The sequence below is a fragment of the Schistocerca cancellata genome, chromosome 1, assembly GCF_023864275.1.
Source record: "Schistocerca cancellata isolate TAMUIC-IGC-003103 chromosome 1, iqSchCanc2.1, whole genome shotgun sequence".
Lineage (NCBI taxonomy): Eukaryota > Metazoa > Arthropoda > Insecta > Orthoptera > Acrididae > Schistocerca > Schistocerca cancellata.
In genome coordinates this window covers 1,104,059,221-1,104,063,932 of record NC_064626.1, presented here as the reverse complement: position 1 = coordinate 1,104,063,932, position 4,712 = coordinate 1,104,059,221, and the positions used below count along the sequence as shown (strand labels likewise).

At 40.7% G+C, this 4,712-nt stretch overlaps 1 long non-coding RNA gene across 1 annotated transcript; it reads right to left on the bottom strand.

Annotated features, from left to right (window-relative positions):
- Positions 1-2,699: 2,699 nt before the first annotated feature.
- Positions 2,700-3,445, bottom strand: LOC126091930 (uncharacterized). The gene is made up of 3 exons (XR_007521281.1): positions 3,315-3,445; positions 3,046-3,156; positions 2,700-2,867 (listed from the first exon to the last, which is right to left on the bottom strand). It is a non-coding gene; the product is annotated as an uncharacterized LOC126091930 (long non-coding RNA).
- Positions 3,446-4,712: the final 1,267 nt, after the last annotated feature.

Here is a 4,712-nt window from a genome sequence, read left to right as displayed (position 1 = left end):
ATTTGTAACCATATTATTAAAGGTTATATGCCCGACAAAGCGGTCGTTTGGAGGCTGCTGCAGTATGCAATAGCCGCAGATAGTGGTGGGCAGGAAATCGCGTATCTGTTAGAAATCACAGTGATTGAGAAGTCACAGATATCACAATAACAACTTTACAAAATCTAACTACGATTTCAGTCACAGTTAGCAGTTGCAAGTAGCATTTCACATTCAACGCCGTGAGCCATCTGTTGGCCGAATTCCGTACTGCTTTCTGCGATTTCAGTGACAAATCGCGGCTAGAAGTCGCAAGTAGCAACTAACAAGGGAACATCCCCATCGCACCCCCCTCAGATTTAGTTATAAGTTGGCACAATGGATAGGCCTTGAAAAACTGAACACAGATCAATCGAGAAAACAGGAAGAAGTTGTGTGGAACTATGAAAAAATAAGCAAAATATACAAACTGGGTCGTCCATGCGTAAGATAGGCAATATTAAGGGCAATGTGAGGCGAGGAGCGCTGTGGTCCCGTGGTTAGTGTGAGCGGCTGCCGAACGAGAGGTCCTTGGTTAAAATCTGCCCTCCACTGAAAATTTTGCTTTCTTTATTTTCGCAAAGTTATGATCTGTCCGTTCGTTCATTGATGTCTCTGTTCACTGTAATAAGTTTAGTGTCTGTGTTTTGCGACCACACCGCAAAACCGTGTGATTAGTTGACGAAAGGACGTGCCTCTCCAATGGGAACCGAAAACATTTGATCGCAAGGTCATAGGTCAACCGATTCCTCCACAGGAAAACACGTCTGATATTTTGTATACGACACTGGTGACAGCATGTGCGTCACATGACAGGAATATGTTGTCGACTCACCTAACTAGTACACTTGACGAATGGGTGAAAAGTTTCTTCTACGTTGCCCGATTTAGGTTTTCTTGTGGATGTAATAATCACTCCAAAAAAAGTGATGAAAACATAAGAGTTTTTTTACATAAACTGAAAATAAAAAGTTAAAATTTTCGGTCGAGGGAAGATTTGAACCAAGGACCTCTCGTTCTGCAGCTGTTCACGCTAACCACGGGACCACAGAGCTCCTCACGTAACATTGCCATGGTGTGCATTGATAAATGTTAGTGGAAGACATTTCAGGCCATATAACGTGGTGTATCTCTCTTGCCTCAAGGGCAGGTTGAGGCAATGATGGCTGTATTCTTGTGTGGGAGGTCATTACACATGATGTAATGCCCTAAATATTGCCTATCTTACACATGGACGACCCAGTTAGCATATTTTGCTTATATTTTCATAGTTCCACACAACTTCTTCCTGTTTTCTCGATCGATCTGTGTTCAGTTTTTCAAGGCCTGTCCACTGTGCCAACTTATAACTAAATCTGAGGGGGGTGCGATGGGGATGTTCCCTTGTAAAAAGCGCAGTTAACAGTGCCATCTGTTGGCTGAAGTTCGTACTACGCTCATCTCTGCGACACGCTGTCGAGTCTAACTGCGATTTCCGTGACAAGTCGCAACTAAGAGTCGCAAGTAGCAACTAAAAAGCGCAGTTAGCAGTGCCATCTGTTGAGCAAAGTTAATACTACGCTATTCGCTACCGAGTCAAACTGCGATTTCTGTGACAAATCGCAACTAAGAGTCGCAAGTAGCAACTAAAAAGCGCAGTTAACATTCTTTTCCTAGTGGCATCTGTTGACCGACGTACGTACTTCGTTACGAGAGCCTTGTGCCTCACGAGATCGACGTGCTGTGTGTGACTGTGTGCATAATACTGCATATGAAGGGCTTATTTCAATAGTGGTACAAGTCCACTTTTGTTCATTTTGAGATACAGAGTCGTAAAGTTAAATGAGTGCTGAAAAATCTGTAGTTGAGATACCAGAAATATTCAAGCATATGGCTTCTTGCTAGAGATGAACCTTTATTTATGTTTGTTTGGATCATTAATTTCAGAAGCTTTATAGACAGAAAAGTGGAGGTAATGGACTTGTACCACTATTGAAATAAGCCCTTCATATTGTATGACGACATGCACATTCAACATCAGTTATGGTTGGTCAAACACAGCTGTGACTCTGAATGTGTTATATTAATAAGAAGCAACATTGCCTTTTTCTCCTGAAAATATCAAGTAACATAACAAATGTGTTTGATTCTGCTACCAATATGACAGTTTTGGTTAATACTCCACATGCCTACAGGACTTTGCAATGTTAACACAGAAGAACTCAAGACACCTGTATAAGTGTAGTGAAATAAAAACAGTATTATTGGTCATATGAATGTATCACTTTTGTTCCGACACAGTTCAAGACTCGGGAGAAAAGTTTTACACCTGGTGTTCTACATGGCAACTTCACACACAAGAACTTTTTGCCGACACTACTACCACCTACATAAGTAAGCTTTTCCTGTGTTACTATCAAGTAATGCACTTAAGCTATTCCTGATTTAACTGTAAGATCTGTACTTCCCACTTTCGTATCAACAGCCTCAAAATACATATTGTAGACTTCGGGATATGTTACAGGTCAGTGTCACACCAAGATTGTGGAGAAAGAGGGGGGGGGGGGGGGCGGCATGTCACTCTCCAACAGGTGTTTACCAATAAATATGTGGCGGAAAATTATGGGTATAGGACGGCTAACATGTGGAAAATGAGATTTTCATTATTCACTCACTGTATTTAAAATTTATTATTCCTTTAAAATCGCACAACAACTTCAATAAAACACAGTTTAATCACTCATCTGCACACTTATTTCGCAATAATGTCACTTTTAAACTGCAAATCCTCTAAGAGCTCTCTTGAATCTTCACGAGTCTCTCCCAACAGCCTTGATGTGGATAGATACGTACAGAAACCAGAACTGTGTCTGCAAAATCACAAGGATTATTAAACAATTTTTGCTGTCACTAATTACAAGCAATATAATTGACAGAGTAGATTGCTAATATTTGCTGTAATGAAAGCCACTCAATGGGATATATTTCACATTTGCAAAAACGATCTCACTTAAGTAATTAAATCCATCGAAACACTTAGAAACTAACCTCTCGTCTGACGAAAACGGTTTAAAGACGCAGTGGCAATTTCTCCAGATCTGCTGACAATGATATTTTGAGTTATCACTTTACTGAGTGACTGAAATGTAGTTCGGGTACCTGAGAACATAACAATATGTTAGGATTCATTTTCTAAACACAAACTATTACGGTACTGTATGGCTACTTACATATTAATTACACTATTAATATTTTCACAGTTGTTTCTTTAATACAAAATTAAAGCCAACGGAAGAACAAACGTAAAACATACTTACCAATGACAGGTTTGTTGAGATGCAATTTTCTGTGTGGACAGATGTAGCTTTTTCATACGGTGGTAAGTCGCAGAAATCGCAGGAGTCACAGAAATCGCAGAAGTAGCAGAAGTCACAGAAATCGCAGAAGTAGCAGAAGTCGCAGAAATCGCAGAAGTCACAGAAGTCGCAGAAGTAGCAGAAGTCGCAGAAATCGCGGAAGTAGCAGAAATCGCAGAAATAGCAGTGGCGGAGGGATACGCGACCTAGGTTCCTTAACTGCGACTCTTAACTGCGACAAATCACAGTTAAGAATAACAGATACTGAAAAGTAGCATTCACAGAAATCACTGATATCGGAAAATCGCAGTTTAGTCCATCACTAGCCGCAGACAACAGATGTTCCCTCGGCCGTCTGCTCCGGCACCCATATAAATAAATACAGCCCGAGAGACAGTAGAAAGGTGCACTTCGCATTCACCTACTGTAATGTCCACGTCTGTCAAACGCCGGATCACGCTCTGCCTCGGATGACGTCAGAGCCGAACGGTGACAAATCACGTATTTTGTGGTAAAAACGGATAGTGAACTCGCAAGGACTTTACACCGTCCTGGATCGCTTAGAATTCGCTAGAGTAACTGTTAGTGTGCCGTCCGTGAGAATTACAATTCCGTGTGGCAAGTGGTTGCTTTATTTCCATTTTTATGGTGAGCATTAATTTTTAACATTTATTGCAAATGAAGTCAGGCGAAAGACAATCTGGTAGGAACGTACCGTAGAGGTCGCCTCTGAACTGCTAAATGGGCTGTTAGAATAGAAAGACTTACTTTCAATTGAAAATAGTGAATTTCCAAGAGTTGTATATGAGAAACTTTACGCAATACAATTTTGATTGGAAGTTTATACTTATATTTAAAATCACAGTCCTGATCGCGCAAAGAAATGGGAGGATAGAAACTTTTCTTTCAGTGGGCTGGACCAGAATGTGGCCGTTCAGACTGGAAACTAAGGTCGTTATGTTTCCCTTCGCTTTCTGGCTAACCACAGAATTAGTTGCTAGGCTTGCGCGAGGAAAACGGCGAACAAACAAATTAGTAACTTTTACCCGTCGCCCTACAATACCATGATATAACCATACCATGGTTACAATGGTAAATGATAGTTGGGTGCAGAATTCTGATCTGGGTTCTATCTCTTCTACTCCAGCACTGGCACTGTGTGTGGGTTAGACTTGTAACATCTTCTTCTGGCATTTTTATACCAATTGTAACGTATGTCTTATCATTCCATCTCACATGAGTAATCTTTTTGATCTGAAGTCTGTACTGCCCAAAGGGAACCATGTTGAGTTTTGGCAATGTTTTTAGGACGATTTTTTCTGTAATCCTGCCTTATTGTATCGATAACAAATAAGTTAT